Source organism: Melozone crissalis, unplaced genomic scaffold, assembly GCF_028551555.1.
Source record: "Melozone crissalis strain CALT ecotype California unplaced genomic scaffold, PUWL_Pcris_2 ptg000042l_1, whole genome shotgun sequence".
NCBI lineage: Eukaryota > Metazoa > Chordata > Aves > Passeriformes > Passerellidae > Melozone > Melozone crissalis.
In genome coordinates, this window is record NW_026535820.1 from 6,296,215 (window position 1) to 6,319,018 (window position 22,804).

General features: G+C 39.4%; 1 long non-coding RNA gene across 3 annotated transcripts in view; it reads right to left on the reverse strand.

Moving 5' to 3' along the window:
• Nucleotides 1-22,804, reverse strand: part of LOC128942446 (uncharacterized) — a 181,057-nt gene that overhangs the window by 137,181 nt on the left and 21,072 nt on the right. For all 3 annotated transcript variants that reach the window (XR_008483620.1, XR_008483621.1, XR_008483622.1), the window contains exons 2-3: nucleotides 14,649-14,858; nucleotides 13,289-13,405 (exon numbers count right to left, since the gene is read on the reverse strand). This is a non-coding gene — a long non-coding RNA (uncharacterized LOC128942446). The remainder of the gene's footprint in view (nucleotides 1-13,288; nucleotides 13,406-14,648; nucleotides 14,859-22,804) is intronic.

Below are 22,804 nucleotides of genomic sequence, written 5' to 3' on the forward strand. Positions count from 1 at the left end.
TGGAGGAAAATTCCATAACCAAAGAAGAGACAAATTACGATGAGAGGAGAAAGAAAAAGCAACGAAGAAAGAAAGGAGAGAGAAAAGGAGAGAGAAAGAAAAAAATCAACCTGTTTTTTCAAACTTACTTTACAAGCAAGTAGTGTTCAAGCCTTGAATTGAGTTTGGGATCTTGGCTTGCCCTTTTGATCTCAACCATAACTGTACTATGTTTTTCCTTTAGTATCAAGCACTTTGGACATTTCTCATACTTTTTGGAAAGTTCATTTCTGAACCTACCTTCAAAATCCAGAGTCATCCCCAGCAGCCAGTGCAGAAAAAAAGCAAAGGATCCTTATCCAATAACATTCCTTTTCACAATATGCCTGTTACTGGGTGAAGCAGTCAAACAGTCTGGCGGAATTTGCGGCACGTCAGTCACTTTGTAGAGCGCACGAAACTTTTAGTCATTTTACCAAATGAGTGACTGAAGGAGTCATTTGAAAAATGACTGAAAATTTCAGTCATTTCGGGAAATCACTGGTTTCATGATACTTCTAACATGCCGTGTGCAGAGGGGAAGGCTCAGGCTGGAAGTGGGAAGCAGATTGCGTTCTTCAAACCCCCTCTTGTGGCTGTGGAGAACAGCGCCACAAAATACCGCATTTTACTGTGATCTTTTGTTTAAAGACTGCAGTGATTGCTTAGGAAGGAAGGAGATGTGAGAGACCTTGTTTTATCCCGATGCTAATACTCTTCCTTGAAAATCTCTGTCAAGGGAGGTTCTTAGGGCTTTTTCCTCAATTCTTAAGAAATAGTACATTCAGTTTGAGCTGGGTACATCTGCGGCGATCCAGTACAAAGCAGTTACCAAAAAGGTTCCTTATGGATGAATCCAGTGGCTATTTCATGTGACTATTTAGTTTCAGTATAGCTGTATCTGTCTTATATGGAAGTAAAACCTTCCCTTTGTTTTCTGCAAAGTGTTTTAAAGCTTCACAGCCTTCAGGTAGAGCTGAAATGAAATTAATATGCCCAGAGAATACTTTCTTAGCAGATAGTTAGCAGTGAAAAAGCTTTCACAAATGCAGGTGAGCAGCTATTCAAATCCAAGCAACTTAGAACAAAAGCTGTCCTGAAGGACAAACTCCCTGCTTTTCTAAGTAGAAACCAAATAATTGATCTTCTTGTCTGAATGGGACTGAAACAAGGAGATGATGGGAAAGGAGGGCAGGGTAAGGAGAGAGGTGATTGTGGTTTACTCTGAACTCTAAAATTCTTGCTTAATTCCAAAATGTTTTAAAAAGAGTGATGCAAGTGATGGCAGAAATTTTTGACCAATACCATGCATCTGCAGTGCTGCCTTCACATTGGCTTTGGGATGTTGCATGTGGAGGATGTGTTTGCAGAAATAGTATCTTACCTTGACTCCCTGGCAAAAGGATAATGCCAGACAGGGAGTTAAAGCCATCAGATCCAATCCTTACTTGGTTTGCAGTCGCTCAGAAAAGATCAGCACAGGTGTCCTCTGCAGGACTTCAACACAAAAGCCTTTGGACACCGTCAAGGTCTGCGTTACCTCATTTTGCCAGAATTCCCCTCTTCCCAAATACCACATACTTCCCCTTTCTTCCACTATTGTTTCAGAAAATTCTTTTAAATACATTTTTGACCTAATTTAAGTAAACATAGTATTTTAGCATAACTACAGCTATTCATTTCTCTTTTTTTCTTTTGTTATTTATCTTGATTTTGTATTTACAGTGATATTGAGAGTCAGTGGACTCATAACTTCTGAAAATATAGTCTGAGAGAATCTGCTAGAAGTCTATTTTTTGTACATTGTAATCTGGTAGACTGAAAGACTACACAGATCAACTACAAAAGTACTTCATACCAAAACTTCGAGGAAGTGTGTTTGATCAAAGCAAAAGAAAATTATTAAATTGCATAATTTAATAAAGGTTTACATTAAAGTGAAACACCCTGAGCATATAATAGTTTAAAAATATAACATGGTAAAACATTACTTAATCAACAGAAAGGAGACAATTGGTTGTGCTCTCCTTGGATTTTTTTCCCATTATGTAGGCTGCCCAAAATAATGACCATTATTAAGTTCAATATACTTCATTTAATGTGTTAGGGAAACAGCACAGTGAGTTTCTGCTACACAGGTCTGTAAAAACTAAACTGAAATTCTTTTTTACATGAAAAATTAGAGACACTTTTTAGGGAAACATTTTAATATTTCATTTGGAAAATGCAACTATGAAGTCAGCTTGAAAACATCTTCCCTTAGCTAAAACTGTCATACTTCACAAAAACCACAGTATGAATACTGGCTACACATTCTTTTGACAATAGATACTTCAGCAGCATGGTTTTATCCATGTCTTTATATATTTAAAGAGCCCAAGGTTTGGTTACTGGTTCTGGCACAGTTTTTGCAAATGCATTAGGTCAAGGCGAGGACTTGTAACAGTGACTCTGAATCTGTTTGAACGTGTCTGAGTTTGAAACCAGTGAAATTCCACTGTGCTTCATTTCAGAATGTCCTGATGTGCCTCAGCTCCCTAAAAATATCTTTCTGGAAGCAAAAATTTATTAGCTCTTGTGAAGAACCCTTATGCTGTGACAACAGGGAACAGACAGGAGGACAAGGGCAAATCAGGACTGGCCCAAAGCTCCTCAGCAGGGTAAGACAAAATTCATTTTTTCCATTCTTCTACTTATGTCACACTCACAGGTAGTAGGAGCACAACTTCTCCATGTAGCACCCTTCCTAGACAATATGCTGGCCTAGGGAAAGATCAGCCTTCCCGGGAGGCAGCGGCCAGAGCCAGTTTGCCACCTCCCCAGACACTTGGGGATCAGCAGCTGCTGTCCTGGTCTGATCCCAGCCCCCTGCAGTCCCTGTTTTTCTCTATAGCTGCAGGTGGTTTTGTCACAGATGGTTGTGTGGCACCTTGAAACGTTGGCTTACACCTTGCCTTGCTTTGAGTGGTGGCATGTGTTTTGGGGCTTTACAATGATCAGGCACAAACTTTCATGGAACCTGCTATAAGCCTGACTAAGTCCTCACACAGCCTTAAGCTTTTCTATCCCAACAGTTTTAATTAAGCCAGCCAGTTCATACTACATGTTTATCACCATTAAACCCATTATTATTTGCTGAAGTGAATGTAGGCATGCAGAGAAGTCAGGTATTAGTCATTACTGCAAAAGCATACTCTATATACATCTACTTTATTGATTTCCAATATTTATTATTCCACTGTGACCAGCACCGATCTAGCTACACTAATGAAAATACTGGTATATTATTCTCAGTTCCTTAGCCAATATTTAAGACTTTTTCTATTTACCTAATACTGAAGAAAATCCCTATCTCCAATAAACTAATCCAAGTGAGAAGCTACTTTCAAAGACCACAAGATGTTGCCAATGCATGATGCAAAGAGCAATATGTTTTCAAATGTGACTTGCCTACTTTATTCACTTTTAAAATATATTTTCATTATTTTGCACCTGTGCTATGTATTTGGTTATTTTGCACTGTCAGTTTGCATAGTGGATGGTTTCATGGTTAGGCTGAGGAAGTTGGGGCTGTTCCACCTGGAGAAGAGAAGGTTGTTTGGAATCCTCATAACAGAGTTCCAGTATCTGAAGCGGGCCTACAGGGAAGCCTGAGAGGCAATCAGGAACTGTAGTGACAAGATCAGGCGGAATGGCTTCAAACTGAAGGAGAGTAAGTTTAGATTAGATGTTAGGAAGAAATTATTTACTGTGGGGGTGGTAAGGCACTCAAACACGTTGTCCGGAAAAATAGAGGATTCCCCAAACATGGCAGTGTTCAATGCCAGGTTGGAGGGGACTTTGAGCAACCTGGTCTACTGGGAGGTGTCCCTGCCTATGGCAAAGGGGGTTGGAATGGGACAAATTTTAAGGTCCCTTCCAACCTAGAGCATTTTGCGCTTCTGTTTTGCAGTTCAGTTGTGCTGAGACACGCCATTGTGATCACATTTTTGCAACAGAACATGACAGGTTGGAAATTCTTTCCTTTTACTTTTGCTCACTTCATCAATCAGTTTCTACTAAGTTAAATTAATTTCATTTCTCAAAGATGGATAAGAGGTGGACTTCTAAACCTCCTGACTTTTCAGCTCTGTGTTTCTGACATTAGTTTGCTAGGGAGGGGATCAGATCTCCCCCATGCTCTTGTTTTCAACCTCATTTATGTGGGGATTTGATTTCAGGAAGGCAGAATTTAAGAGAGCACTTCATTTAGGTTGGTCTCATAGACAACAATTTTTCCTGTGAATTCTACCATTGCCTTCCACACAAGTAGCATCTTGTGAAGATTGAATACATTTGAAGCTCCTCCTTCAATTCAGTGTCTTTCAAATGGTATCTGTGACTAGAAGAAGCCAAGCTGTGGGTTCAGGACCTGTAACAACTGTTCACTTGATTCAAGACTATAGCATTGGTAGTAACTAGATAGTACACAAGAAAAACTGCAATGTGGAACAGACTACAGGAAGTAAGAAAATGCAGCTTTGGCATGTTTAAATACAAATATGAATGTGAAAAAAAAAACGTTTTAAGCTAAGTTGTCAATTCAGTAGAAGATACAATACTTGGTTTTCTTAACCTTTCCATAGCAAGTGAGGACAGCCAGCTGAGAGATTTTTTATCAGAAAAGAATTTAGCGAGTCGAGATTTCCCAATTCTAGGTCTTCTAAAAAGCACATCAAACTGACATTATTTGTCTATCGCATCCATTCACCAAGTGAGAACAACTTGGCATTTTTTTTTCTAAAACAGCTTACAAAAGCATTCAGTCCAGTCATCATATCTATTGCTTCTCTTTTAAGTTTTCCTTCTGTCATTTCCACAGCTTTATGTTGTGACACTTAAAGACCCACACTTCCTCAGAAAATGATGCTTCAAGGTACAAAATGCTTCTTGAAGATCAGTTGTCTTTCAAGCTCTGATGTTACTCCCAGTTGTACCACCCTTCTGTCCTGCCTGCTGCACCTTCAGTGATAGACAACACAGAGAGAATTTGCAAAACATTAGGAAACTAATCACCAGGAACTGGATTTGTCTGACCATAAGGAAAATTCTGAAGAGCTATTTGCTTGGCAAGAAGAAAATAGAGAAGCTGAACAGTTAAAGATGTCTTAAAGAGATCTATTTTTTAAAACTTAATATGTTTAAAATTCACATTAAATTTTATGAGAATCACTTTGTTCTTACTATTGATAATTAAATAATCTAATGCTTTTGAGTGTGAAAACAGTAATGTCTCAAGTAACAAGTGACCTCTGCTGCAAAACAAAGTCTGGAGACTTTTCAATGTTCTCAGTCTTCTTTCCTGGCAAAGATCATGTATTACCAGATGGGGATCAATTAAAGAAACATGGAAAAGCTGACAATTGGCTTCTTGGCTAAATTTAAAATGTAAAAAGAAGTTGTTTCAGATGATGCCAAAATGGCCAAGTTTTACTTGGGAAGTAGAAAATCATTGAAAAAGGTGAAAAACTTTTCAATTTTTTTATTTCTCTCTGGGGTTTTTTGTCAAGAAAATTCTACAAGTTTATCACAAACTTACAAATAGTTTCATCTGACCTGCACTTACATTTACAGCAAAGAAATCACTCAAGCAAAAGACATTCATCACTTCTGGGAACAACACACACCTTTTTTTCTGAGCAGCTTTCCTGAACACTAGTAAGCCATTAACTGTATTTGCTGCCTCCTGCATTCAATTACCAAACACGACGTGTTTGCCAAACCAGATTTTTCACATGAAAGTATTCTACACACAGATATTTTTTTGCCAATTCTTGTCCTATTCTAGCAAATAGTTCAGTTTTTATCTGAACAAGGAGTGAGTTCCATGATGAAGGATAAGAAATGCTGTTCCTACATGCTAAATGTAAAAAGCTTGAAGGACTCAAGATCTGTAACCAAGTTATAGCACTCAGACTGATTCTCAAGAGGGCTGAAGTTCAATTTCTTTCCATATTTTTAATTTAAAAACAATACCCATATTGTATAATTGTACTCTTGGTTTTTTCAGAGCTACTGTTTCAACAGCAGAAGCTCTTCAGCAATGACAAATACTTTAAAAAACAATAGGACAGGTACTTTAATTAATTAATGCGCTGTTAGAAGCAGTTTTGGATGCAGAATCTATGGGGGAAGTTTATGAATATTTTGTCAGAATGGTTCTTCTGTTTTCCAACAATTCTGTAAATATTTTAATACTGTAGCAAAAATGATGCATCCCTGATGAAAAGTTAAGTGACAAGAGAAGGAAAAAAAGTGTTTTTAACCTTTCAACCAAAGTATTCCCACCCCAAAATAGGAGATGTAGCCCGGGGCCAGGCAACTTCAACCTTGTTAACTGAGCCGTGAGCATCCTCTTAGGAATGAGTAGAATTTATTGCAGGCTCACCAGAACCCTGTAATGGATTCAGCATCAGGCTTCAAATGCGAGGGCTGAACTTCATGGGCCAGCAAAAGGCATGGGCTGCAAAACAGGCAGGAACAAAAGCTCTGTGTGCAAATTCCTCCCCCTACCTTTAGAAACTGTTTTCTGCTGATTTTTTCTTTCTGCAAGAAAAACCGTCTCTTTCAGGATACATTGCCTTCCTAATTCTACTCAAATTAGAGAAATTATCCTGGGAGAGGGGAAGACATATGACAAGGTTGAAAATATAGCTGTGAAATAGCAGTAATGTGTTACTGGTTTTGCAGTATGGTTTGGTAGTGGTGGTTTTTTGTAAGTTTTTCATGTTGTTGTGGCTGCTGCTGATTTTTTTAATAAAAGCTTTCCATTCCCATTTCCTTTACTACCCTCTCCAAAAAGAAAGGGTTTAATTTTTCAGTCCCTTCTTTGCTGAAATCCATGGAGGCAGATTTCTGTGTACCTTTTTAAGACACCTTGAGCTTTCTGGAAGGAAACAGAATATTCTCTGTTAACCTATAGTGTGTTAAAAAGCCTTATGGTAGCTCTCCTGTTTTCATTTTCAATCTGCTCTTGCTGGAAGGGATAATCAGCTTAGTCTCTGTTGAGTAGGATAGGAGCTTGTGAGTTCCTACATTATTCCTTGTCCTGCAGGTTCCTGATGCTTTACCCTCTGAAATTTTGAAGGGTCCTGCTAAGAGGATTGCAAAACCCTTCCCCAAATCCCATTTTTCACCTGGTGTGACACAGCACTAAATCGTCCCATTTGAGTAAATCTGTTCTCTGAGACCATTCACGGAGTGCCCTGCTCTCAGTCTGGCACTGCCTGCACCACTTGCTTTACCTTCTTGCCCTAAACAACAGTAAGAAGCTACAGACAACCAGGCAGTTTTCTTCAGGAGGCAAGGTACTAAACATGAATGCTGTAAATATGGTTCTCCTAAATCCCTCCTCCTTTTTTTTATTCACACACACCCTTCCCCCATATTTAAAAGCATGTGGAGGCTGTCAGCCAGCTCTCTTTCAAGGTTATTTGGAAGGTCCTCACTTTCCCTGGTGTCAGCAACCAGACATGAATCACAGCATTCAGTGAAGGAAGGGCTGCCTGTTGGCTAAAGCATCCCAGAATACTCCTTTCAGACACCCAGAGCACTGCCACAACATCTAATATTAAATTCCAGTGATAAGCAAGAGGTGAAACTAAACAATGTGTGTGTCAAAATCAGTTGGATCTGTACAAAGGCAAAACCAGTGCACTTTGAGAAACCCTGAAACAGCAATACCAGGGGAAATCGATGTGTAAGCTGTCTGACCTCTTATTTTTTCCCCCATTCCTCCCTTACTGTCTTTCTCCTCCATCCCCAAAGGAAGTTAAAGATGTTTTTATAATGTGGATGATAGAGATGCCTTATCTACATAATGAAGCTGAAAACAGCCTGCTTGTGTTGAAGCTCCTCCTCTGCATGTTACATGCCAGCAGAGATTTGCTGCGAAACAGGAGAGCTGCAATGCAGCATTTTCCTCTGGAACTTTGCAGCTGTATCACAGTTCCAAGCACACCACAAAAAGACTTTTGTTTACAGTATTTAAATTCAATTTAAATGGCAGCTGTTAAAAGTAGGCAGATGAATCACTACACATCCACTAACATTTTAGTGCTCACCCACTCTAAAGCTTTTATTCTTAACTGAATTACTCCGTGTTCTTTTACAATTAATTTTCCTATTGTTTTATCATACTACCTGCCTAATAATTAGTGGTCCTTAATATTTGGCTATTAGCAGTCCTTAATACTCAGCAAAAAATAAGATGCCTGGGTAAAAAAATAGAGTAATAAAAGAGCTCAAAATACACAAAACCACTAGGTAGGGATAATAAGGGCAGTAGCCTCAGAAGGCAGAGAAACTTCAAGGGAAACTTGACATGGAAATCATCTCTTACTTTCCTCAAGCACAGCAGTGTCAGTTCCCAACAGCATTAACCATTCTGCTTCCCAAACTGTGCAATGTCACCAGAAGGTCAGTCAGGATGGCAGGATCTTACCTCCAGAAGTCAAAGCTACAAGCACTCAGTGACTCAGTGACTGCTGTTCCTCCTTCAAGCCCATATTGCCTTACCACCTAGCTTATCGAGGCAAGATGTTACAAGGTCATTTCCAATATGCATCCCAAGCCCCAAAGCACTGTTCCAATTTACTTGTGAATCTGAACTCCAAATATCCTAGAAAGAGTTAAAGTCTTGGTCCAAATTTTCCTCTCTTAGCCCCTACACAGAAACATTAGTTTAACCCACCAGTATTTCCTTTACAGGTTCAATATATGCTGCAGTTGCAAGTGAGAAAAATAACAGTGCTCTTAGACTAGCTCTCCATGGAAATAGTCACCAAACCAGTCAGCACAATTATCAGACTCTGGTGAAGAAAAATCCTGGATGAAAAATATATCAGTGACAATGATAAAATTCAGCTGATGGAAAAACTCGGACTGAGCTCTGAGGGAAAACTATTCCAATACTCTCTCGCTTTTGACATGATATGAAGATAATTCATATAGAAGAATTATATTTGCACAAGGTTAGTAATAAGAAATCTCAAATTGGATTTCTGCTTTTTTTTTTTTTAACCCAACTTCCTACATGCTGGATTTAACCACTGATTTCAATAAAGCTGGGATTTAACTCTCATTGACTGCAATGCAGCCATTTCTCCCTAAGCTTGAAAAATACTTAGCTTCCCACACATGTGCAAGCAAAGAGAACAAAAGAGCAGAAAGTACACCTCCACGTGTCTCCTATAACATCTCCTATCAATTGCATCTTATAGAGTGATGGCTGCAAGAGTGCTTTGCACCAAGCTTTCACTGTGTTTGAAGCTATAGCACACAACATTAAAGCACTTGCAAGCAGCTACGACTGTCACAAATTATAGAAGTATCTCTCCCCTTCATCTTTCTCCTGCTATTTCACTAGAGAAGGCAGGTTTATGATGGATCCTTATTTGAATGATCATGCTCTGATTTTCTGCATCTTCTGTTGCGATTGACTGGAGATCGATCAGTTGTTGATAAGTGCTGGGAATGTTAAAATACCTCAGGCCAGAAAGAGGGACAGATTTCTCTACTAGCTGTGTACATACAGCCCAAAATAGCAGACCTCTCTCTCTTGCAAAACTTACACCTTGCTGTATTGTAAATATCAAACAGCAATGAGTTATTTATTGCCCAGTCTCTCACTCTCGAACATGACAAATTCTAATGCTTTGCCTGAACTGACCTCTCATGGAACAAAATTAATCTCTCTGTTTCCACAAAGGCTGTACAGATGTCCAAAATATGGGATCTTCCTAGATATTTTATTCTTTTGCTGAGCAGAGTGCTGAACTGGATAATCCCTAAATCACTGACTGTTGAAAGGTTTTAGCAGGGGAAGGATCACTATTTATGTTCCTATACACTCCCCTAAGTATCTGCCCTCACTGACTGCTAGAGACAGAGTATTAGGCTAGAAAGACCTGTAGCACAACCTCTATCTTGTGATTATAATCAGTTTAAATTCACAGTACAGTTTTTGTACTAGAATTTGCATCTAATTTATGCTGCTCCATGCTGGGAAGAGAAGGTACTGGAAATCGCCCTCTTCCCTCACAGACCTTCCCACCCTCTGTCCCCACACTCTCACCACCTGCACTGGGTGACCCCAGACTGGGTGACCCCAGGACTGCTGCTGGGTGGTCACATGTGGACCCCTCTCCCAGAAGCAGTCCTGCCACAGTAAGCAAAGGCCATTTGTCTGCAAGGTGCAAAACCAAGTTTGCTGCAGCAACAGCAGCTTGGATCCTACAGTTTCTCACTGTGCTGTGGAGATGAGGTTCTTCTTACCCTACAGCATCAGAGCTCACATGAGCCCTAAAAACTTCCTTCAGCCCCTCAAACTACATCACAATTAGGGTCAGGGGAGACATCAAATTTGAGATGTATGGAAAACCACTGTGGACTTCAGTGCAACCACTTGGACCTAGCTGAACTAATACAGCCACTGCTCAAATGCCAAGCAACTTTGATTCTCACAAGACTGCTCCTTAATTGAAACTATTCAACAAATGTTTTCTGTAACTGTAATTCAGCCAATTGATTCTTTATAATCTTTGGCTGTGACTGCTGCATTCAGTACAAGGAGAATTCTCTTTCTGTACTCATTTGCATCTGAGCATCAGCCTTGCAAACAAGGGTATATTGTTTATCAGAACATTCACAAGAAAATGTTAGAGGAACAAATCAATACTTCCCAATTACCTGGAAAACATATCCTCAAAATCACCTGTGACTACTGATTTTATGCAAACAACTATTTAAACCCAACCTTGACCCTTGGCAACTACAGAGCTGTTCAGGGCATGTTAGCTGGGAAACCTTACCACACTGAGATAGCTATAATGTCAGCAATGAGCTATCCTTAATGAAAAATAAAAATTCCCATATGAAAAAAAATCCTTACTTTTCACTGCTTTGGAACTATTCAATAAGTACTGGCTCGGTACAAGGCTCAACACATGCATTAGTGAACTCTGACCTTACTGCATAGTACAGTCATAAGTGTTGGGCTTTTATTACAGAGGTCTCTCACAGTCAGTGCTGATAAAGTAGGATCCCAGTGGCAACAAACCATTAGGGAAACTTTCTTTTTCACCTGTCTAACAAACCTTGAACCTGCAAAGTACTCAGGCTAGTGAAGAGTGCCAGAAAAACAAGGACATATGCAATGAGAGTGCTGGACAATTTAATTACAACAGTCATAAGACCAAAAACAACCCCACAAACCAAACAATTATTTCATGCTCGAATTTCATTCCTCTTTATTCCTTTATGTTGTTGCAATTAAACTGCATATTACTATTTAATTTCCTTAAATGGGACAGTATTTCACAGAAAATGGATATCCTCCTGGATCTCTGAACTCCTCTCTGAGAGTGAGTAACTGTTATTAAAAGACTATTAAATAACCCTGTAGTAGTAATTAATCAGCCTCAGGTCTAAGCTGTAAACGGCAATAAAGGAAGATTCCACCACCATGGAATATTAGTCCCTACTTTAAAAATCTGCATTGCTGATTGGATTTAGGTTTTGGCTGGCTAGTCTGAGCAACATGAATTTGATCAAGAAGAGGAAGTATGGGGAATATAAGGGGAGAACAGCACACCCTGATCAAGCAAGAGGCAAATTAAAAATTCTTTATTCTATTTGCAGGAAGTTCTGCTAATGAAAACATATAAAATCAGAATTTAATCAAGTCAATATAAGCTAATATACAGGTATGAAGTCCAGCTGTATAACTTAAATTATTTTCATTAAGTGGTCAGCTATCTGGAAAAAGACTGATATTATCAGTAGAATTCTCTGAATGAGATAAGAGGGAGAGATGCCTTTTTTTCTAAAATGAAAATAAATAACAATAACTAAACTCAGGCAAATATCACATAATAGACAGACAACATAGATGGGACTGGGTGCTTTGACAGGGCAATGATACTCCTCTGACAACTTGAGTTTCTTTGTTTCCTTGTGAATTTCTAATGCTTAGTTAAACCAAAGAAGACACCACTTTAAAAGCCTTGTGACTGCCTTAAAATTGTATGTTTCATTAATCTGTGTTAAGGCACAGATGTGCCAGACCTTTCATTCTTCACTCAGAAGGAATAAGGGTATTCCATACTCAGGGCTGCTCCATCACTTAGCCAGGAACAGTCAGTTCTACAGTGCAGTGTAGGCCGAATAATAATAAAAATTCATGCTTCTAACCCTTCAACAGTCACAAATTTCAGGATGGAAAAATAACACACTTGAGATGCATTAAATGCTCATTAAAATTAATGAGAATGATGTGATTCTTACAAAAAGTGCAGCATTGTCTAGTGAAGGAACTGTTTAGTCTCACAAGTGAACTGAGAGTGTTAAGAAGTCTGGTGGTACCAGATAAAATCCACAACAAAGCCGTATAGAAAAATTCACATGGCCACCTGGAAAAAAAAATCACAGTTCTTTCAGCTCTATTTTATCAAAGATTTTGACACTGTTTTCACATATACTGTGGGTAGTTTTCACCCCATACCTTTTGATTTCTTTTTAATTTTGTGATTTGTTTTCCTCCTTTCGTGTAGTATAATCTCTCCTCTGTGTTTCATGATCTAATTTTACCTCTTTGCCCTTGAAAGTCTGTATTCATTCAGACAAAATAATGACCAGGAGTAACAAAAGTAGCATGCTACAGTTCTCGTGCTTGGATGGATGTAGATATTGATAACTTTGCTGCAATTTTGAATAGTATTTAACCCCTCCCACATCTAAAATCTCATAAAGAATTATCCCAATATATGGATTTTTAAAGGGAAAAATCTAAGATCAAAAATGGAGGTTCCAGGACTGTGGGAAGTATCTAGGAGGCAGAAAGGAGAGTTGAATAAATATTAATAATTTTGACTATAACAAGAGATTTTAGAAGTTGCCTGCATAATTATATTAACTCCTGGTTTGGCAAAAGTGAACATGTTAACAATTATCACAAAAGATGTAGAAGAACAATAATTAATATGGAAAATAAAATCTAGAAATAGAAAAGAAATACATTTCCTCTAGAAAGGATTAAAGGTGTTAGCACTGCAGTGACACAGCCTGTACCTGCCTTTTACCTAAGGCAGGTCTGCAGTAATTGCAAAATCTCAGGCCAGACTGCAGCCAGATTAATCCTCTCTCTCCTCTGAATCACTGGAGTGTCACTAGAGATTTGTATCCTAAAATGATGCCTTGGGACAGTCCCACCATATAGTTGGTGTCAAGTTACCTGAGAGCCCAGCAAGAAAGGACTGTCAATAATCCGATCCCTGGAAGAGTAGTAGTAGCCTTGAATTGATCAAGCACAAAAGAGCTCCAGTAGCAGCCATTCAAAACATGAGAAAGCCTGAGGAAAATGAACAGAAAAAAAACCAACAACAAAGAACAACAGCAGCAAGTGAGGTTTGCACAAAGCCAAATGGAAAATTACTAGATTCAGCAGTTGTTTTACTAGGATGTTAGATCTTTTATTAAATTTCAAAAACTGTATTATCATTCATGTCCTGATAACAGTACAACAAAAACAATATGAAAAAAATCCAAATGTGAATAAAATAATATTTTTTATTACAATCCATAGGGGAAGAAAGACTGATATACACTGCTTAGTTTCATTCCCACTGACATTTCAGTTCTCACTCTCTAGTATTGAGTTATCTTACCCAAATGCAAAAAGTCAGCTACTTTAAAATGCTAAAGTAGAATACTCTATCTGAATTCTGTGTAGGAAAACAGGTCACAGAATGCAGTCCCAGACTACTAAATCTGCTTAATGCAGATACATTCCTTTTCCACTTTGAATCAATACCATGATTTTCAGGAGCTATGGAATGTTCTGCTGCTAAATTAATGTCCTTGTATCAGTAATGCTGAGATCCTATTGTTTCAAGAGAGTCATGGAAGATATAAAAGATACGAATTTGTAGGGCCAAGGGCCAAACTGCCTATATGGATATAAAATACTAAATCACATTATATAAATAATGTAGAGAGATTCATACAACAAAAATTCTTAAAGAAAGCAAGAATCTAATTTCTGCAGTTTTATTACAGATATTCCTCTCTTCCAAGAAGAATGCAAATGACAGTGCCTTTTTAACTTGACAGCTTCCCTTAATTTTTTTATTTTTTTTGTTCTAGATTACAAGGATGAAGGAGAGGAAGAATTGTTTTATGCTTCATTTTGATTTTTTTAATATTTCCTACTTGATAAAACATTTTTCAGTGACGAGTTTGTAGCACTGGGAGTAAAATCTAACTTATCACAGGGGCATTATTTTTCCTTTTTCAGAATTACATGTGTTTAAAAATCAATGTTTTAAAATGCATGTTATTACCACACAGTAATAAAAAATTCTCCTGTTTATCATGGAGCCTGTATTCATAGGCTTATTTACAAAATTCACAGTCACACAGGGATGCAACATCCACCATAATTAACAGTTACATGGCCAAGAAATTATAACCATGGCTTCAGAATTGGGATTGACTGAAGTCAGCAGGGCAACACCTGAGCAGGAAATAGAAGAGGCTGCAGGGCAAGGAAGAGGTAAATGCTGGGAGTTCTCCTGCAGCCCTGAGATACTCACTTGTGTGAGGTTTGGATGTCCAACCCAGGGCTCCTGTAGCTCTTGCACTGGGTAGAAGAGGCTCTCCAATGAAAACATGCCTTGAGAAACCACCCCTGGATATGTGAGCAGAACCAGGTAATTCAGACTTTCTCTTGCCTGTTCCCATGTGGAGACCACCTTCATCTGTTGTTTTCATCATTTTGGCACCCATGTCTGTACAATGGCCAGCTGTCAATAAAAAGAGAGGAGTAAAAAAACAGGCTAGACCCATTAATAGTTTGGAAAGAGCCTCCAATAAGCCATGGAGAAACCTGTACATGTGCATTTTCTTTCAAACACATGCCTCATCACCTGCTTGACACGCAGCTATGGCAATCTTGATTTTAGTAATAAATGGATTATTGGGAAAAATCCCAACAGTTCCGCATATGCTTTTCTTTGAGATATCCAAATTCCCAACTTCAGTATAGAGCAATAGGATGCTCCTGAAGAAGTAGGTTATGATACTTCAGCTGCGTCAGCGCAGCACATGCAACACAGTGGGTCATGCAGCCATTATTCTTAAAAGGCTGTAAAGAATCCAACCACTTAGAGAAATTGACATAGCCTGGATCCTTTTCAAGCACTAAATATGAGGAGCCTATGATCTTGTGTTTTTTTCTGTCCTATTAAATAATGGACAAGGTCAGCTACATTGGACTAGGTTCAGTAAAGAAATTAATGTTTGCCTTTATGGTGCCAATAGAAAGAGAAATACAGAAAAATCACCTCCAGTTCTAGCATCTGATTATGACCACAAAAAACCAGGAAAGACTATAAACATATTTTAAGTGCCATTTCTATGGCACACAGACTATTTGTGACTTCATCAAGCCTTTAATATGCAGTGGTCACTCTGTTGATGAAATTGCCTACCTGGTGAGTACCACTATTCTATGAACAAGTCAGTAGTTCTATGTAAATTCAATCTTTGCCAATTATTTCTCAGTCACTGATTGAGAATGTATATCTTTTACCCTGTGGCCCATGTGAGGCAACTTACCCTCAGTGGAAGAGGCCCTAAACAGTTCACAGACAGGCATTAACCACACAGGAGCTGACCTACAGGGAGACCATACACGATGGGGCCTCACAGCATCTTGCTTTCTGATGGTTTAAAAACTGAGTATCAGAGAGAAAGTAGCTCTCTGCAGCAATTCTGGCCACATTTATAAATGAAGAAAAGGCAACCACCCTACAGGATGTGTATTCCTCTTCCTATTTTCTCCAAATTGCTTTCCATATAGAAGCTAAGCACAAGACCTGTGCCACAGTAGCTGATAAATGTGAAGGCAAGAAATGCACAGCTTAAATATTCTACAGGTACTGAGAAACAAGCAATAGTTTGATTTGTGAGCAATGCCCACAGGGATGCTTCTAGTGACCATTTCACTGCAGCACACCTGGCATTTTGCACAATCTGAAACTGTTCTCATCCCACTTCTCCTTTCCAGTCTCTGAGGGGATCAAATGCAGATTAGGATGGAAGAGAAAAAATGCACAAGCTGAACGTTTACTAAATGCATGCAAAAATGAAAGCAGAGCTTATTTAACATCAACAGTCTATAATTTGTGTCTTCTGAAAAAAAAAACTCTGTCTAGATTGGTGTCATGGTTTCAGTCCAGCCAGCAACCAAGCCCCACAAAGCCACTCCCTCACTCCCACAACCAGCAGGATCAGAGAACGAATTTGAAGTGTAAAAGCTGGAAAACTAATGGGCTGAGATAAAGACAGTTTAATAGGCAAAGCCAAAACTGCTCAAACAAGCAGACCAAAACAAGACATTATTTCCAGGCTTCCCATGGGCAGGCAGGTGTGCAGCCATCTCCAGGACAGCAAGACTCCATAACATTTAACAGTGACTTGGAAGGACAAATATCACCACTCCAAATGTCCCTCCTTCCCCCTTCTTCCTCGTCCCCCTCTGCCCCCCCTCTATATACTGATCATGGTGCCATGTGGTCTGGAATGTCCCTTTGGTCAGTTGGGGTGATTTGTCCCAGCTGTGTCTCCTCCCAACCCTCCCAGGCATCCCCAATCTCCTCACCAACAGGGCAGCAGAGAAAGCAGAAAAGGCCTTGGCTCTGCTCAGCAGTAACAAAAGCATCTCTATATTATCAGCCCTGTGCTCAGCACAAATCCAAAACACAGCCCCATACCAGCCACTGTGAAGAACAATTTATTCTATCCAGGCTGAACCCAGTACAACAGGAATGGACTGAAGGCAGGATACTGACTTTTAGTATGATCAGCCCTAAAAATAGCAATTGGCACTATCTTTCCCTGTTCTGAAGGGAAGATACTTCTATCTCAGGTGAGATACCTATTCTTACAGGCATCTAAAACCCCAAATTAGGAGCCCTCTGTCAGAAAAGCAGCAATGTAGAAGAGAAGGGAGAGCCTGGGCTGTGATATGACATGCAGCATGTAGATTCTCTTTAATTATCTTTCTACAAATTAATACCTCCGTCTCTCATAACTCCTTAACATAACTACATTCACTGGACTCTAATTTAAGGTGTGTGGCTGCTGTTCTGTATGACATTTCTTCCAGATAAGAGAAAGGGCTGTAGAAATTAGTTGCATCAGACTGTGGGGGAAAAAAAGTCTTATACTATTTCCTGCGAGTAGTGGTATTATTAATAAGAATAATAATGGTAATCATTATGGAAGATATGTGTACCTTTATTTATTTCACCTGAAATCTACTATGGTTTTCTCAAACCTGTCAACATAGCATTCAAAGAGCTCTTTCAATTACTGAATTATTTTCTATTAAATTAGAAGCAATGTACTTTTCAAAGAAATCATCTATTATTTATATATAAAAGGCAAAGAAACATCTAACCCACAATGTCTCTACAAATCTTACAGCTGAACTGTTAGGCTGTAAACACAGCCATATTAATGGGCTTATTCTGCAACAAAGCACTTAAAAGATAGCACAGCAACAACAATGATAGATGCTAAACGGTTTTAATAAAAACACAAATCCAAACCATTCATGAAAAAATGTTAGACATACAGGGAAATTCCCCTGCTTGTAAGCATCACCAAAATGTCTGGTGTGGAACTCAAGTATAATTCATTGCCTTTCTACCCCAGATTCCTAGTGTTCAGATGAAAAAGTCTGATATTTATTGATTCCTGCTAAAATATTCTACATATATAATAGGCAACAATCAATATTTGCCTCACAATGAGGGGACAGGAACTTCAGTCCTATTTTATAGCCAGAAAAATAAGTAGAAACCTGTAAATCTTATCAGCACCTAAGACCCAGTGTGAAAGGTTTTTGTCGCTGCTATTAGCCTAAGTTTAGGCCCATTCTAATATATCCTGCTCAATAAAAAGCCAAGGTTAAGGGCATTTATTGAAACTGTTAATTTTCATTAACAAGAAGAAACTGAGGCAATTCCTTGGAGTCTGACCAAGTAAGATGACTCCAAGACAGTTCCTGGAAAAACACTGGATATAGTAGTATATTGTGAGAGGGAAAGCCTGCCCCTAAAACTCTCATCTGTCTTTCCTTCTCTTCTTCTTTTAAGCAATAAATATAAAAGCTTGAAAAGGAAAGCCTGGAAAAGGCCTCCAGACTTCATCTGGTTCATCCCTTAGCCTGGCAGTCCTGTACTGCTTCAGACAGATAGCTTTCCAATATCTTACAGGCTTTTTACAAGAAGTTCTTACAGATTTTCAAGAAAGCTTCTGCCCGGGCTTTGCTATCCTTAGTAGTTTTCCTTGAGTCCTAATTGAAAAATCCCTTGTAGTAATTTAAAATCATTATTTTTTCCTTGATCTATACAGGAAGTTCCAATTGGAACTCTAACCCCGCTCTCAAGCAGCTTTACTACTACTACTGCTGCTACTAGTACTATTATTATTGTTGTTGTTGTTGACACAGTGACTGAAAAACTAACAACAGACTGTTCATCTTGCAAGACCACATCTAGCAAACAAGATTTATAAATCCCAGTGCATTTGCATTTTTTTGCAACAGCAGCTTGACTCATTCAATTTCCATCCACTACAACCTGTGGATCCTCTTCTATAGATGAGCTTGTTCTTCCCCTTGTATTCAGGCAGCTGATTATACATGCCTAAAAGTAGAATTTGCAGAAGTGAATTGTATCTTACTTTTTCTCTTAGCTCATTTCTTATTCTAATTCTCTCCTCCAAGGTCTTCCCACCTTGATGTCATCTACAGATTTAATAAACAAACTTTTCATTCCATTAGCCACGTAACAAATTAAAACATTCAGCAAGCTAAAACGCAAGACAGGAACAAAACAAGCCCCCAGAGCAATGCAAAACACAATGTTCTATCTTGAAAACAAACTACTGTCAGCACAATTTTTCAGTGTTTACACCTGCAATATAGTAGTTTTACCCAGAATGTGAATCTGCAGCTTAATTTTAAACATCATGCAAGTCAACATTAGAAGCTTGAATCCTGAAAGTTAGAATATCTATGGTTCTCTCTCTCTCCAGAATATCTGTCACTTTAATAGAAAGATATTAGACTGATTTGTGCACATTGTTTCCAACAACTCTTCATGATGATTCAACTGCATCTCATTAATATCTTGCAAATAGCTATATTATCATTTCTGTTTGTTTGCTTGCTTGTTTATTTTACCAGGAATTGAAATTACACTCGTTTCTTTCCCACAGGCTCCTTCTTCTTGCCTTCTGAAAACAGAAATTTTATTTGTCCTTTTCCAAACTTCTAAAACCCCAAGTACTATTCATGAGAATTCAAAGGTAACCTTTCACTTTTTGGGACTTGCTTCATCTTGCACTCTAAGGAGCTTTGGATAAATGTTAGATACTTTTGAATTGAATGAATCACTCTTCTGAATACTCTTTAACCTGTACTTTCTTGAAGTCTGCAAAATACTTCTGGTTTATCATTCTTTTTTGTTAACTGTAATAATAATCTGAGCAATGTCTTTTTTTTGGTGAGAACTAAAACAAAGAACTCCAGAGTTTCAGAATTCATCACATTTGATAGTTTTCTCTGTTTTGAACAGGGATAATTTTTTCCTTGACTGTCTTCTTACTAATAACATAATTTCCTGTTATTCTTTACAGTCTATGCAATATGCATCTTGATTTATTGACCTTGTCTTTTTGACTTTTTCCTTTTAGGTAAATTTTATTGTTTTATACTTATGTTTAGCAACTTGGTCTGTTTTCTGAATCTACACAAGTCCTTTTTCTGCTCAAGGTCATCAAAGTATTCAGGAGTTGGACATACTTGCTTTTTTTACTCTCTAGCCTCCCACTACTTTCAATTGTAGCCTCAGAGTAACTTCTTTAAAGGTCTGCTGTCTCTCCTGAGAAACATTTTGCTGAGACTTATTTTCTATGAAGTCTTATCAGTCAGTTTTCTGAGTTGACTGTTCTCCTTGCCTTACCCCCGGAAGTTGCTCCAGGTTGTTTGTACAGGCGTGCATCATAAATCACCAAGGAACAGAGACTTGAAATTTTGTCTTTGTTATAATGTGCTGCCAAGTGATAAATGTGGTACTTTTTTTTTTTTTTCTTTTTTAACATGTTTTCTGATTTTGGGTTTGGTGGGGGGTTTGGTGGGTCTTGGTTTGTTGTTGTTGGTTTTTTTTCAATTTTACTTTTTATGCTACTTAATAAAAAACAAACGAAAATGGTTATAAGCAGAGAAACAGTAGGATGGGGGATCATTTTGGTGGGCAGAAACAAGCACCCTCACTCTCTCTCTTTGTCTACCTTCAGGATATATTTTAGGAGGTCAAGGAACATATATCGAGAGGCATAGAAGCAAACTTTAAACATCTCAAGGCAACGATATCACATTAGCAGTCGCAGCTGGGAATGGACTCATGCAGTGAGACACATCCCCTCAGACAGCCCTGCGGCACGGGCAGCTCTCGGGCAGTCTGCAGCAGGCCCTTCCACAGCGCCATGCACGCAGCTGCACGGCAGAGCGAGCAAACACCTCCAGCCAGCGCCGGCTGTTGGTACGGGCACACAGAAATCCAGCCCAGGAATTCTGCAGCATTTCAAGGTCAGTCTCCGTGGCAAGGGCGAGAGATTTCCGCAGCAAACGCTCGTCAGTGCTGCGGCTGTGGTAGCGCGGTGCCATCTGCAGCCCCGCACCCCCCGAGTCCCCTGTCAGCTGCTGCCAGCCGGAGCAGCCAGGCCTTTCCGCAATCCCACGGTCACACACGCGCTGCCCGACTCATTTAACTCTTTCTCTGCGCTTTGCTACCGAAGTAGTGGCAAAACAACCTAAATGCGCGGAGCTCGAAATGCAGAAAGAGCTGAGCAGCGGAGGTGAGCTCTCCCTGAGGTGAACTCTCCCTCAGCAGCGGAGGTGGGCTCTCCCTAAGATGAGCTTTCCCTGGGCAGCGGAGGCGAGCTCTCCCTGAGGTGAGCTCTCCCTGAGCAGCCCGCACGGGGCTGAGCTCTGGCAGGATGGATGGGGAGCAGAGGGGAGCTGTGCCATACGCTCCCGGCACAGGGAGAGTCCCTACTGACGTGGGAGAGGCTGCTGGCTCCCAGGGCCTGCTGAAGCCAACAGCTGACACCAGTGCAAGAGTCGCTACCCAGACAAGCCCATGCTGCCAGGCTCCGGCTCCCGTGGCGTAGCACAACCAAGGGGAAGACAAGAATGCCAGCACAGCCAGGTTGTTCACGCTCTTTCCGATTTCTGGCATTTCAAAGGCATTTCGTTCTGCCCAAATCTCCTTGCTTGCATCTCTAAGCCCCCAAGCAGGCACAGGCTATCTCACCTTTATTCCTAGTGTGACACGCCATCCTGGAGCATGGAGCTGGGAAGTTTGCCCACTTCTTTGCAGACCCTGCAGAGCGCAAGAAGTAGCAGGTAGGTTTTGCATAGCTTTAGCCCAGAGCATATCCACTCCAGGCTCACAAAGGTGACAGCGATCCCGCAGCTTGCCACAAGCTGGTCGTATGAAAATTGGAGGTGCAGCTACAAGGCATTCAAAACCATAGCCAAGCTCAAGTTCCTCTTAAGATTTGGATGGATACAGAGAGGGATATAAAAGAGGGGTAGGAAGTTTGTCACATGGACAGATATAAGACAAAAAAATGGTTCACATCTGGCTTGAACCAGCAAAAGGCCCAAATTTTCCTATCATCAGTTTATTATCCAAAGACAGAGAGTCTGTCCAGCTAGCTGGCAGAAGTTCACTGCATCATTCACTGCTCACTGCAATTTCAATGCTTTTGCACTTTCATCAGCCTGGCAACATTCAAAAATCTCTGAACTGACCTCAACACAAGCATGGAAGTGCAGAAGTGTAAGCAAGGGGGAGTAGGAAGCCTTGTAGCTTCACAGTAAGTTCTTCTGTCTTCAAAGCCTTGCCTTAAAATTGGCTGGATCTTTAAATATGGGCAGATATTTCTAGTTTCACTGCACAGCCAGTTCATTCCAGCTCAGCCGCTAAATACATGAATTTTTACAGCATTATTCCACTCTCCAGCTCAGGCACCTTTGCCTTAAAAACCACTGGGTTTGTCACTGCTATACAGAAAGAAAACAAGGAAATTTTTCTTTTAATAAGAAGCCTTAAATATCACAAATTGGATGCCATTCAGGACAAAACTTAGAAAAAACTCAGCTCTACCATAAGACAAGATCTGAGCTAAATGAACATATTTTCATATATCCAAGACTTTCTTCAATTACTGAATATTTTTTTTTCTCTTTGAAACATGATGACAGTTCCTGAAATAGCATTTACTGGTAGTAAATTCTCCTAAATTATCATACCAGCTATTGCAACTGATCAATTTAATTTTGACTGATACGTTAAAGTGATTATGGAAGGACCAGGCTCCTGAATATAATTGAATTTCAATAGAACTGTGGCACTTAGTTCCTTTCAATATGTAGAAGATTCCAGACTTTAAGACTAATTATTAAAGCTGCTTTAAAAAAAATGCTACAAAAAAATTTCCAAACTACTTTGCTTTTCACTTCAGAAAGTGCTCTCAAATTTACATCATTTTCCACCACAAAAAAGATGACATTCTAAAAAGAAAATCATAAAAAGCCAGGGCAAGTTTTTATTGAATATGATTCATGAAACATTTGTTTAGCAGAACACATACAGGCCACCAATTTTCA